Source organism: Cebus imitator, unplaced genomic scaffold (genome assembly GCF_001604975.1).
Source record: "Cebus imitator isolate Cc_AM_T3 unplaced genomic scaffold, Cebus_imitator-1.0 Scaffold312, whole genome shotgun sequence".
In the NCBI taxonomy this organism is placed as follows: Eukaryota; Metazoa; Chordata; class Mammalia; order Primates; family Cebidae; genus Cebus; species Cebus imitator.
The window spans coordinates 2,075,171-2,090,063 of NW_016107627.1; positions in this window are offsets into that span (position 1 = coordinate 2,075,171).

Consider the following 14,893-nt stretch of genomic DNA (forward strand, 5'->3'; position numbering starts at 1 on the left):
AGGATCATGACACACACACCAGGGGCTTCAAATCCGCTCTCCTGTGTTACTGCTGACCCCAGAGAAGCAGATGAGATTCCCTACGTGTTTCCCCTTCTGGAGGCAACAGTCTATACCAACAAGCCAAGTCTGAGGCTTATGCGATGCCTGGGAAGCCTTGTCCAACAGCTCTAGAAATGAAAGCACTGAGTACGGATTGGGGATTTTTGCAGCAGTAGTAACAATTGTAGGACATAATTAAACACCCCCAGGGTTGTCACCCTCATGCAGGTGATGCTCATGCTTTTTAAAAAGACTTTTGTTGCCATTGATTCTCAAGAGCAAAAAAATTGCTGACCCAGGCTGCTGATTGTTTTGATTTTTAATGAGTGAATTCCTTGGTTTACTTCTTTGTTCAACAAATATTTATTGCATACTTACTTTGTACCAGGTGCTGTGTTTGACACTGAAGATACAGCAGGGAGTATGATTGATGGGGTCATTTCCCAACAAGATATTAAAGTAATATACAGTCAGTTCTTGGTGTTCAAGGTAGTTCTGTTCCATGAAGTCACCAAAAACACTGAATTAGCAAATACCAAGCCATTGCTCCTAGGGGAAATACAAGGTTAGGTTCCTACAAACCTCTGGTCATAATATTTTCATCAATTGATCAATACATAACTTTGCCTTATATGTGTTTCTGTTTAAAGACACCTTTAAAAAAATTTTTTTTTAATACCAGTGAAGTGTTCAGATAAAGACACCTTTTTAATAGACATTTTTGATTAATTAACATTGAACTCATGGCCAGTAGGACTGTAACTCATGCCTGAAGGAAGCTTGTCTGACATGCATGTTTTGTCCGTAAGGCACATCACAGCCCTCCTGTGATTAGGAACACTCGCTAGCACTTCAGCACTATGTTTAGGGGCCGTTTTAAACAGTGAAATCACCAAGGCAAAGCGCAAAAATAAGAAAAAGGTGGCACTGAATAGACTGTGAAAAGAGCACATTTATAGTTGAACCACAGTTCAAACAGTTCAACTTGTTGGACTTGTTGGGAACATGTGCATTGAGTGACTCAAACTTCCTGTGCACGTCTGCAAATGACCAAGGAAAGAGCCACCGGTGTTGATCCTGTGGTTACAAATACATTTTAGTGAGCAGGCAAATTTGCAAACACAGAATCTGTGAATAATAAGGATCAATTATACCTCCTTGACTTGCAATTTCTTAAGCCCTTTGACCTTGACATTAGGGGCACTTAGCCTTCACTGGATGTTACCCCACCCTAACCCCAGACACATCTTGCACATCATAAAAAGGTAGGAGGAGTTCTTGGTCAGAAGGTCCCTGGCATTAGGCTCTACAATTTTTTTTTTTTTTTTTTTTTTAGAGACAGGGTCTCACTCTGTCTCTCAGGCTGAAGTGTAGTCGTGCAATCTCAGCTCACTGCAGCCTCGACCTCCTGGACTCAGTTAATCTTTCTCATCACTCACCACAGGCACATACCACCATACCCAGCTAATTTTTGTATTTTTTGTGGAGACAAGGTTTCACCATGTTGCCCAGGCTGGTCTCAAACTCCTGGGCTTGAGCCATTTGCCCACCTCAGCCTCCCAAAGTGCTAGGATTACAAGTGTGAGCCACCATGCCTGGCCTAGGTTCTACAGTTTTAATTGGGCATTAAATGACCCATAACCATGATTCTGTTATCTCCCACATGCTGTCCCTCCCACAACATGTGAGGATTATGGGAGCTACAGTTCAAGATGAGATTTGGGTGGGGACACAGCCAAATCGTATCACCTCCTAATCAGAAAAGAGATCATTTATATTTATATATACCCTACTTAGACTGGTTAATGTCCCCTATAAAAGATACCAGAACAGACAGCACTTTCAGAAATGTCTTTTTTCTAGAGTTTAGAGCTATAACATAACTTCATGATCTAGATTTTACCATCTCATTCCATTGAGGAAGCAACTGAGCTAGCAAGAGATGAAGTCATTCTTTCAATGCTCCACAGTGTTGGCATTGGGAGTAAGCCCTAAAATAAGCTTGGTATAGGGGAGGGACTTAATGAATCAGATAGATGAATGAAGAAATTAATAAATGAGGGCATGAGTAAATGACTCTGATCCCCACCATACCAGGGTCCTGCCCCCTGGTCTTAAGTTTGGACATTTACCTAGGGTGGTGGGTTCAGTTCTTACATTTCCAAGTGAGATGGTCAGCCCTCCCAACCAGCATAAGCCAAAAGTATTGATGAGAAAGTGTTTCAGAAAGTGAACATCACTATAAAAATTCAAGGTGGTATTTTTGCTTTTGAAAGCTCAGATGGATCTGATAATTGGGACAGTGAAATGTACATTAATTCTTCTTTCATCTATTTAGCAATTGTATCCTCTTTTATGTTTAAGGAATCTTTCACAGGTTGAATTTTGTTGGTAGGCAAGGCCCATCTCTTTATATAAAATGCAAAAATTGTGTGAGGTCATCAGGGTGGGCCCTGATCCCATATAACTGGGGATTTGGAAGCAGATGTGCACACAAGGCAGCCATGTGAAGATGAAGGTAGAGATTGGGGAGATGCTTCTGTGCCAAGGAGTGTCAAAAGATTGCCGACAAACCACCAGAAGCTAGGGGAGAGGCATGGGACAGTTTCTCCCTCCCAGCCCTCAGAAGGAACCAGCCCCGCTGATACCTCGATCTCAGACTTCCAGCCCCCAGAACTGCTAGACAATAGATTTCTGTTGTTGATGCCACCCAGCATGTGGTACTTTGATCTGGCAGCTCTCAGGAAACCGATACGTAGTGGACTCCCAAGAGCTGGGAGGCTGAAGGACCTGCTTTGTGTGTAGCAGGTGGCTTCTTTCTGCAGCCAACTCTTGTGCTTGCTCAAGATGCTCATGATAAAATGCCCTTGATGGAAGAGGTGAGTCGTGACTTGGCTACCCCCATTGCCAAGTGTCTACTTTGCTAATAGCAGTGTCCAGTCCAGAGCCTCTGATGTATCATGGGGCTGGGAAGTGGGGTAGGGGACCAGTGTCTTTGTGGATGTTTGCGTGCGTTGTGGAGATGGCAGTGATTTCTCTTCAATGGAATGGATTCTTACTCTGCATTTGAGTTTGCTCCACTACTAAGCTGCCTGAGTGTAAGTCCTGGCCCTGCCACTCACCTCGACAAGTTCCGTCATCTTCCATGCTTTAGTTTCTCCAATGCAGAATGAGGATAGAAATAGTATCTACCTGTATTAGTTTCTTGGGGCTGCTGTAATAAATTACCATAATTTAGTGGCTTAAATCTCACAGCTGTGGAGACCTGAAATCTGAAATCACGGTGTTGGCAGGGACATGCCCCCGCCAAGGGGCCCCAGGTCAGAGTCCTCCACTGTCTCTCCAGCTTCTGGTGCTGCTGCATGCCTGGGGGTGTGCACCCACATCGCTCGAATCTCTGTCTTCTCCTCTTCCTCGTATGTCAAATCTCCCTCCACCTCCGTCTTAGGAAGACATTTGTGATTGGATTTAATGTGATCCTTTATAACCTTCCCCAGCCAGAGCCCTTAAATTAATCACATCTGCAAAGACATTTTTCCCTTATACGGTAAGGACATTTACAGGTTTCGGGCATTAGGACTAATATTCTTGGGTGGAATATTTCGTGTGGCCTCTATTCAGCCTACTACATTGCCTCATAGGACTATTGTGAGAATTACATGAATTAGTTTTTGTAAACCTTTTAGAACAACATGACACATGATATGCCTCAGCAAATGTCACCAGTGAGGACGAAAGAGCATGACTCTGGTCTTAGACAACCAAAAGTGTGACAGTAATTCTGCAGCCTTCCAGTAATTTTGTGAGATGCTCAATATTCTTTCAGAAATGCTTTTCTTACTTAGATGAGACAGAGATCATTCTGCAACAAACATTTGATGAAACAAAGAATCCTGACTGATATTGACAACATGGGCATTATCAGCAAATATTATTACAACTTCCCTTCAGGGTAGGAATCTCCTTTTTTGGGGAACTTGGCCAGGGTACTCTCAGAGTTGAGATCAGAGTGTGGTGGCCACTCTTGAGAAAGGGTCAAATCATTTTGAGACTGATCTCGCTCCAGGGAACTGAATATACAGATTTGAAATGGGAAACAGAATGCTCTCAATAAACTCAGATTAAGGTAAGCTATTCTTGATTAGCAAAATGCTGCCGTGTCTATGCCATTTAGCATCGCAGTAAAGTGTTTTGAATTAATCACTTAGAAAATCTTTGATACTTTGAAAACATTTTATAATCAGTTTAATCACTTTTTATAACCTTATTCCTGACATTTAATAAAGTCAACCCTCATAGGACAATATTTTAACACATATTGCAAATAAGAAAATGATGTTAAGCATAATGCTAAAACTAAAGGAGAGAATGTACAACATTGTAGATTCCTGCAAAGACAGAGGGCATGTGGTCACTACGTCCTGCTTTTATCTTTAGTAATCTTTTTTTTTTTAATTGCTGAGGCCAAGGTTAGTCTTATACAGCTATCCAATGTCTTCAGGACATTAATCTTGTTTTGCAAAAAATTCAATATTGAGTAGAGTTTTTATGGTATTTTAAGAATTATTTCAGTTATAGTTCTTTTTCTTGATGGCATGCTTGAAGATTTTTTAAAAGAATGAATACAAATTTTGTCTTACTATTTGTAAGTACTGTTTTCACATATATTGAGAATTGAGTCCCATGTTGTGATGACACACAGCATGAGTCCATATCTTGCATATAATGTACAAAGGAATATAGTGTTTTCTTGTACAGGAAATTCCTTTATTACAGCTATATACACTTTGAAAATATAACTCAAACTGAACTTTAGAAACCATGTGGAATTTTGCTTATATTTAACATCTAGTTTTCACCAGGAAGCTACACTTGCATGTTTATTGCTGTGCATGTTTTTTGCCAATGAACTGTAAGATGAAACAATTTAGAAATATGTATATCGCCACTACTTCTCTCTGTATAACTTTGTATATATAACATGACATACATTATATAGTACATATATTACATAATATACATTATATGTAATATATACAATATTGTATATAATATAGTGGTATTGTTGATATACATGAATCTAAATTGTTTCATCTGGCCAGGCGTGATGACTCACGCCTGTAATCCCAGCACTTTGGGAGGCTGAGGTGGGTGGATCACTTGAGGTCAGGAGTTCAAGACCAGCCTGACCAATATGGTGAAACCCTGTTTCTACTGAAAATACAAAAAATTAGCCACGTGTGGTGGTGGTCCCGTGTAATCCCAGCTACTCGGGAAGCTGAGGCAGGAGAGTTGCTTGAACCCAGAAAGCAGAGGTTGCAGTGAGCTGAGATCACGCCATTGTGCTCTAGCCTGGGCAACGAGCAAAAAACTTTCTCAAAAAAAAAAAAAAGTTTCATCTTAGATTTGATTGACAAAGAACATGTACAGCAATACGTGTGTGTGTGTGCATGTGTGCGTGTGTGTGTGTATATATATATACACACACACACGCACACATGCACACACACACATATATTACATGAATATATAAAAATAAATAAATAAAACCTGATCATGATGGCAAGAGTTTGGGGGGGATGTGGTCACTGCATCTGCTACTGAGAACTGAGTTCTGGCATCTTAGTGATAGCTGTTGTTGCTAAGTTAGGTGTGCCTATTCTAGGGAAAAACAGCCAAGCTCTACCCTCTGGCAGATTTCTCTGGCAGCATGGCCAACTCCGCAGACTCCTGTCATATCTCGGGAAAGCTCCTCCCTCCAGTCCTCTCACAAAATGATTGAGCCTGGATTTTCATCCAACTGTAGCAGGTTGCAATTGAGTCATTTCTATTTTGTTTGCCAAGCAAAAGAAAGATATCATCTCCTATGTTTTGAATGTTGCAAAGCAAATTCATATGGCCTCCTAGTGAATTAAATAGCCATCTTGGTTTTATTTCTTGAGATGACTTTTTTTTTTCTTTTTGCTAATTCTAGCATGTATAGTATTTATTTTTTTCAGCAAGGAAATTATCAGCTTTTAATTTTTCTTACAAGCCTATTGGTTACCTTAAGAGGAAATTTCAGTTTGGTGAAAAAAATTATGATAAAAGTACATAATATAAAATTTACTATTTTAACCATTTATAAGTGTGCAATTCTTTGGCATTAAGTACACACACAATATTGCGCAGTCATCATCACTATCCATTTCAGAACTTTAAAAAAATCTTCCTAACTGGAAATTCTGTGCCCATGAAACAGTGACTTCCCATTCTCCTACCTCCAGGCCCTGGTAACTTCTACTTTGTGTCTTTATTAATTTGCCTATTCTACGTACCTTATATAAGTGGAATCACATGGTATTTTCCTTTTTGTGTCCGGTTTATTTCACTTAGCATAAAGTTTTAAAGGTTCATCCTTGTTATATCATGTTCCAGAATTTCCATTCCTTTTTAAAGCTGAATAATATTCCATTGTAGGTATATACCACATTTTGTTTATCCATTCATATTACATTGTATTTTTGTTCTGATTCCCTTCAACACTGTGAGTTTCCAGAGGACAGAAATAGTGTATAGTGTATCTCTGTATTCCTAGCACCTACTACAGTTGAAGAAAAAAGGACAAAAGGTGTCTATTGGTCATTCAATGGTAGGCATGGAGTTATAGTTCATTCATCACTTGGTGGCACTTTAAGTTGACAGTAGGCCTGGGTCTATAGTCCTGAAAGATGAAGCTGTCATTTTCAGCTGTGACTGAATAGGACAACCCTCGGAAGACCCAATGCTTAACCCTATCCCTGCCTTTTGAGGAAAGACCACAGCACAATGACCATTCCTCTGTGTGGGGCCTTTACTCACGCACAGAAAGAAGAGGCTGAGCTAGGCAGAACTGAGGCAGGGCAGCCTCTGACTCTGCTTCACACTGTTGGACAAAAGGTAACTAACTGCAGAAATATATGCTGAAGGCAAATTTAAATTTTACCTTATCTTGCATTTTTCAATACCCTCCTTCAGTTCGGATAATCAAATGTGAGCTTTGGAGCAGATCTAGCATCAAATGGAATTAAGTAAAAGTTGGTTCTGTCAGTTTAGTCAAAGGTGGCCTAGTAAATGATATGCCTCAGACTTTAAAAACAACTTAGGAAATCTCTGTAAATACAGAAATAGCTAAGCTCCTGTGCCACGTGACAGCGGAAAACATTCCCGTCTGTCCTACAGATTGGGTGTGCTTTTCATCTTTTCCTGCCTGGGCTGACGGGTACATTTATTTCAAGTTTGATAACCATCAGCTAGGACTTTTTTAATGCCAGAGAAAGAACACTGGTGCCGAGAATGCAAACGTGTGGACAGCAAAACCATGGAAACGCTGTGAAGGAGCAGAGGCCTGGTTCCCTGTGGGAGAGTCCTGGACCCCATGGGCATGGCCAGGAGTGGGGTGGGGGAGAGGGATGACTTTGGCAGCCACTGGCAGACAGACCAAGGTTTGCATTTTCAGTCTGCATTTCAGCAGCTGGGTGACCGTAGGCAAGTTACTTCTGTGAGACTGAGTTTCTTCCTTGCAGGGCTATTTGGAGGATTATAACATATGTAAGTAGAAGTTATGCATGAAAAGTGTTGGTTTTATAGTGGCTTTAAAAAATGCTGGTAACAATTATTAGTGTTTGCAGATCTCTATGAAGTGTTCTCTGCAAGGCTAGAAAACAGGGGACCTTGGAAACATGTCTGGCCTTTGGACGGGAGAAATTCAGCGCTGCTTATATAGTGTAATTTGAGTGGGTTCAGGTAGGTGTCAGATTTATCTAATGAAAAACACCCAGTTAATATCAATTTCAGATGAGCAACAAATAAATTTTTAGTATAAGTATGTTCCATTCGATATTTGGGACTCAAAATTATTATTTTGAGTTGGAGCCTTGCACTGGCAGCCAGGCTGGAGTACAGTGGTGTGATCATAGCTCACCGCAGCCTTGAACTCATAGGCTTAGGTAATCCTCCCACCTCAGCCCCCTGAGTAACTGGGACTACAGGCACACACCACCACACCTGGCTAACTTTTGTAGAGACAGGGTCTCACTTGTTGCCCAGGCTGGTCTCAAACGCCTGGGCTCAAGTGATCCTCCCACGTCAGTCCCCCAAAGTGCTGGGATTACAGGCATGAGCCACTGTGCCTGGCCTTAAAAATTATTTGTTTTTTTTTTTTGTCTGAGATTCGAATTCAACTGGACGCCCTCTATTTTATGCTGCAACCCTTCACACAGGGAAACCTTATCCTTTATCTAAAAGATCTACTTTAAATTCATTCCTGCTGTTCTTAAATGGGTTTTTTAAAAGTTTTTTAGATCAGTTATTAACATATTATTTTAAGCTCGCATCATGTATAGGGAAATAGTAGCTTTGATGGGTCCTAGTTCAGAGCAAGGCATTGTGGGAATGAGGCCTGAGCACTGTACTGGGGCTGTTCAGGGTGCTCTGGAAAAGGAGAGAAGTGCAAGAGAGGGCTGTCTGAAGTTGGATCACTTCCAGTTTCCTTACTGAGCCTTCTTCTTAAAGTGTTGTGAACCTTTCATATTCTCCTATCACAGGGGTGCAGGCAAACCTCAGGGACAGGTCATGAGGAAGGTGGAGGCTTACTTGCGATGTACAAATATACAAGTAATTTTTTAGTGTAAGCATGTCCCAAATATCAAATGGTACATGCTTATATTTAAAAAATTATGTGTTGTTCATGTGAAATCAATATTTAACTGGGTAGGACTGGCATGGCAGTAGCCATTTCCACAGCTACTCGAGCTGCCCAAACTACTTGGTGAAAGTGGCACAGAGACTCTATTTGAAGGATGAAGGGGACTGTGGAGGTAGTCATGGCCCTCCCTGGAAGTTGCTACATGCCAAATTCAAGTTGCAGGGGAAATTAAATTTGCTGATCAGCTGACTTTAAAATAGGGATGCCAAGCTCAGTGGCCCACATCTGTATCCCAGCACTTTGGGGTATAGGAGGATCGCTTGAAGCCTAGGAGTTTGAGACCAGCCTGGGCAACATAGTGAGACCCCATCTCTACAAAAAATAAATACAAATATTAGCCAGGTGTGATGAACACACCTATAGTCCCGGCTACTTGGGAGGCAGAGGCAGAAGGATCACTTGAGCTTAGGAGTTTGAGGCTGCGGTGAGTTATGATCATAGCACTGCATTCCAGCCTGAGTGATGGAGTGAGACCCTGACTCTAAAATACAATAGGGAGATGATTCTGTGTTATTTAGGTGGTGGACAGTATAATCCCAAGAGGTCACACAAGGAGAAGAGGGAGGCAGAGGAGAACCAGGGAGATGCAGTGAGAAAAACTTGACCTGCTGTTGCTGGCTTTGAAGACAGAGGAGGAAGGCCAGGAACCCCAACGCATGTGAGCACCTTCTAAAAGCTGAAAAAGGCAAGGACATGCATTGCCTTCTAGAGCCTGCAGAAAGGAAGATGGCTCTGTAGACAGCTTGGTGTTAGTCCAGTGAGACCGTTTCAGTATTTGACCACAGTACTGTAAAATGATAGTGCATGGTGTTTGTAATTCATTACAGCAGCAGTGGGAAACCTACTGAGAATCCAAAGTGAGAAAAGATGAAATGGCCAATGCAGTGGCTCAAAGAGTAACTGGAGGGGGAGCGTGCCCGGGTGTCTTAGTAGGAAACCTAGTGAAGAGAATTGTCTGGACTCGGAGGCGTAGTGGACTGAACGTACACCCTCACCACAGAGAACCATCAGTTAAGAGGCCAGAGAATGTCAGCTGGGAGGAATCCTACCACCATCTAGTCTGGCTTCTTCTTTCTTGGATGAGGCATCAAGGGCCTAAGATATTATGGAATTGCTAGAATTCATGGGGCTAATCAGGGAATGAGCCAGGACAAGAATCCTGTTCTCCTGACTCTTTGGCCAGCCCTCTGGGTACCACACCATCCTCACAAAATCATTATTTTATAGATGGAGGGATTATCTATTTAAACTTCAAAGAAATTCTTTTGGGATGTTTCTGAGCCCTCCAATGCTAATTAGTGAATTGACTCAGAGTAAGATAGCGGCTCTGCCTCCGGACTCCCCAGGGCTGTGTCTCTGCCGAGGGTATTGCAGAATATTCAGGAGACTGGAGAGACCAATGGATGAAATAGGAGGATTTTATTAAGGTCGCCATTGGCTCAGTGGGTTAGCATCCCAAGACTAAGCAAAGGAGAAAGAAAGGTGGGTACTTTTTAGACATCCAGGATGACGTAGCAGCTAACAGGTTTACAGAAGCCAGAACAAAGAACTGTTAATTTGTAACATGTCTTGTGATGCATGTTACATTTGAAATATAGCATTCTGCGAAATGCATTGTATATTCTTTGGGTGTTATCTTGCCCTGTGAACCTTGCAGCTGGTCAGCAAGAAAAACAGGAGTCTTGAGATGCCTGGGAACTTTGCTGAGAATGTGGGGAGAATAGATAAGGTAGGTTTTACAGGGAATTAATTTCAAGCAGAGCTGGGGGTTACGTTTTATATTGAACACAACCCAGTAAACTTTTATTATGCAGCAGTTACAGACTGCCATTGTTATTATTTAACTTCCCTCTTCGTGGGGTCCTCTCCCCGTCTTATTTGGACCCACAGCCACCCGTTCCCAGGACTGTGCTTGCCCAGAGTCGCTTGCTCGAGAAAGTAGAGTGTGGCATGAAGACAGCATGGGGGCCTTGAGTCCAGACAGACCTGAGCTCTAGCTTTGGTTTTGTCCCTGGCGTGGTCTGGTGTATCCCGTGGAGTGATTTGGGTAATCTCTTGAAGGCTCAGGCTCCTGGTCTGTAAAATGAAGATAGGAATAGAATTTAATAGGATTTAATAAGATAATCAACATAAAGCATTCAGCACAGGGTCTGGATGCAGTCAGGGTTCAGTAAAATAGCAACTGTTGTACTTGTTTTTGGAAAGGCCTTCCTGGGCCCTGCCTGTGGTTTCCATATTCATCTGCATTGGGCATGTCACTGAGCACTCCCATAAGCCCTGCCCCTGCCCCTGTTGTTCCATTGATCACACAGGGCTGCCATACGTAATTTACTTGAATATCTCCTTGCTCTAGACTGTAAGTGACTTGGAGTTAGGAATCAGGGCTTTTTGGGTTGGTATTTCCCAGCATCATATATTGTCCCTGACTCAAAATTTGACTAGAGGAGTGGGAGTGTGCACAGGTATCTTAGTAGGAAACCTAGAAAAGAGAATTGTCCCGATTCAGAGGCGTAGTGGCATGGGGCATCCGAGATGTCAGAAGTAATAGTCCCATTTTGTAGGTGGGAAAACGGAGAGCTCTCATTTATCCAGTCTTTTCATTGATTTCCTCCCTCCACATTTCAACCCCCTGGCACGCTGCCTTTTGCTCTTGGACAGATCATTCTGCTCTGGAGGTTCTCTGTAGAAGCATGAGGAGGTGGCCGCTGAGGCTGGAAGAGCCAATGACAAATGACCAGGGGCTTATATCCAGGTGGACAGAGGCTTTTCCTCATTGTCTGTTGACTCAAAAAATGTCTATGGAATGACTTAATAAGAGAACAACGTATATACTGGATCAAAACAAAACAATCAAAAAGTAAGCAAAAACAATAAAGGAAGCTACCGCAGTTCGCTCTAATACTCTGAAAATAGCTCAATCTTTAATGGGGCCTCATTTGAAAATGAAGTACCAGTGTGTGAAATCTCCTGGTGTTTATTGTCTCAATTCTGGTTGGTCTTTCAAGCACGGCAGACAGGTAATGACTACTAATTCCTTAGCTATTGATTTTTTAGGTTTTGCTTTTGCAGGGTAAGTAAATGAGCCCCTCGGTGAGGATGGGAAGAGGAGATGCTCTGATTTCCTTAAGCTCTTTGACAACATCTTTCAGGAGTCAACCTTTTTATATTATAGGTAGGTGTAACTGGAAATGTTCTTTCTTGCTGCTGCTTCTGTTCTAGCCAAGATTAGATATTTAGTGTGCAAACATTCCTGCGAATGCCTGACACCCGAGGGCTGTAACTGACAGTCCCCAGTAGAGTCTGGGAATTGTTATTGCCGCTGAATTCCCTATCAGACATGCACCATTGTCATTCAAGTATGCTAGAGAGCCACATACTGTACTTTGATGTGGAAATTTGTTTTCAAATGAACTCTGAGATTTGGAGAATGCACTGATCTTTCACTAGGCAGAGAGAATAAAATCTTTATGGTTTCAGACGTTGCAGGAAATTCTGGAAAGAATCATCCTCTTTCCCAAGGATAAAAATAAGCTGAAACTGATGAGACTTCTTTGAGTTTTCTTGTGGCTAAAATTTCTAAGGGAAATGCGACTTCATCTTCATAGTAGGAAGAGTGGTTTGTTTAAGTTGCTGGACCTGGTTTCAGATGGGAAATGCAGTGAAGTGGCCTCACCTTGCTCTTGCTGCATGGGTTTATGCCTCTAGTTCCACAAACTGAGCCCAGGCAGTGCATCCAGCCATGGGGCCACATTGAGCATGAGAGGAGAGGCCTGACCTGCCTGAGAAAGTCCACCATGAGGAGGAATACTTAACATGATGGAAGTGGTTTCTAAAACGTCTGCCTATAGATCGACGGATGGAGAAAAAGTGCTGGAAAGGATTCCGAGAAGAATCACAAAGTGATTAAAATCTTGGAAAAGAAGGTCTACGAGTGAGGCTCTGTAATTATTCACAAGACAAGGCCAAGGAGATGCAATAACACCCTGAAGTAGAGACAGAGGTGTTTTGCACACCACAGAAGACAAATGGGCCAGGGATGAGCACAGATTTTTCTCTAAAGAACTAACGCTTGCTCTACCTTATTAAAAGATGGTCAGTATCAGGAATCATGAGAAACGAAAATTAAAGGAAAACATGGAATCATTTTTCATATATAACATTGGCAAACACTGGAAAGATCTGCTACTCCCCAGTAGGCTAATGGGAGGGGGAAGGGAATACCCTCACTCCATGCGCTGCAGAGGCTGATGGGAGCCTACATTGGCCAACTGTTTGGAGAACAAGTAGGTAGTTGTGTTTCCAAAACTTAACAAAGAGGCTGCTTTGCTCCAGCAATTCAAGTAATAGAACTTTATCCTAAGAGAAACTTTGGTCCCGTGCTAAAAGCTGTACATAGATTGTTCACTGCACTGGTGTTCATCCCAGAGAAATCTTATAAATATCAGTGTTTCTATTAATCTGGGATGAATTAAGCCAATTATGATATAGCTATAACAGGGGTCAGCCCTTTTTCTTAAAGAACCAGATAAATATATTTGGGGTCAGGAGGCAAAATTGAAGCTATGTGTAGGCGCTAATATAATAATTTACAAAGTAAGGATTTAAACATGTAAAAATCACATTTAGCTTGTGGATTATACAAAAACAGGTACTAGGCTGGATATGGCCCCTGGGATTTAGTTTGCCAAGTAGTTTTCCAGTCTCTGGTCTCTACCATAGAATACTATAAAGTTGTTGAAAGTGATAACATAGATCGATATTTATTGGCATGAAATATATCTACAATAAGTTAAGGTGAAAAGGTTACAAAACAGCATGCAGTTATGACTCATTTTTGTAAAAATCAATTTTTTTATATGGATATATACACATACAAAGTCTCAAGGTTACAAGCCAAAATAGTGACTGTGGTTAATACACTAGGTTGTGGATTGAGGTGATCTTTATCCCTCCTTTAAATATTTCTGTATTTTGGGAAGGTAATAAGCATGTGTTACTTACAAAATTTCAAAATAACAGAAAGTGATTAAAAATTGCAAAGCCTCCGAAAAAGAAACACAAATAAATTAGAAAATAAAGCACTATAAAACAGAATATTGCTAGTTGCTCAATATTCTACATCAATTTGGTGGTAGGAAAAAAGTGAACTTAAATTATTTTTCAGATGATAGATTAGCATAATGCCTGACACTGAAGGGGTTAACAGGGGTCCCCCAACAATTTCTCCACATCTTAGTAAGTATGGGTCAGGCACAGTGGCTCATGCCTATAATCCCAGCATTTTGAGAGGCTGGGGTGGTAGGCTTGTTTGAGCCCCAGGAGGTCAAGACCAGCCTGGGCAACATGCCAAGACTTCGTCTCCACAAAAAAATTTTAAAAATTAGCTGGACATGGTGGCGTGCTCTGTAGTCCCAACACTCAGGAGGCTGAGATTGGAGGATTGCTTGAGCCCAAGGTGAACACTGCAGTGAGCCATATTCGTGATATTATGCATCAGCCCAGGTGACAGAGAGAGACCTTGTTGAGGAGGAAGAAGTGGAGGGGGTGTGGGGGAGAGGGATGGGGAAGGGGAGAAAGTCATAAGCACAAATTTGAAAGTAGGGAATAGTTGATTTATCCCTTAATACTCTTTCCAAATTTTCAATTATTGCCATCACCTGTGTTAAATACAAGTTTTAGATTTAGATTCATATGTAATAAAGTTTTGTTAGATGACGTCAGTGGGAATGGAAAATATGTTGATATTGTCTGCCGTAAAGGAAATGGAAAAAATTAAGTTTAATCAGAGCTTTAGGTTTTAACATGAGAACATTGCAAGCCAGGGAGATATAGTCATGCAGCCTGAATCAGACTGTGAACAGGGAACCAATGGCTTGGAAATAAAAAGACAAAGCTCTCTAGCTAAAGTCAATAAATAGGCCGGGTGTGGTGGCTCATGCCTGAAATCCAAGCATTTTGGAGGCCAAGGCAGGCGGATCACCTGAGGTCGGGAGTTCAAGACCAGCCTGACCAACATGGTGAAACTCCGTCTTTAAAAAAAAAAAATAATAAAGTCAATAAATAACTCATTTTAACTCTCAAATGAATTAATTACCCAATACTTCTAAAATTTCCCTCTTGGATGCA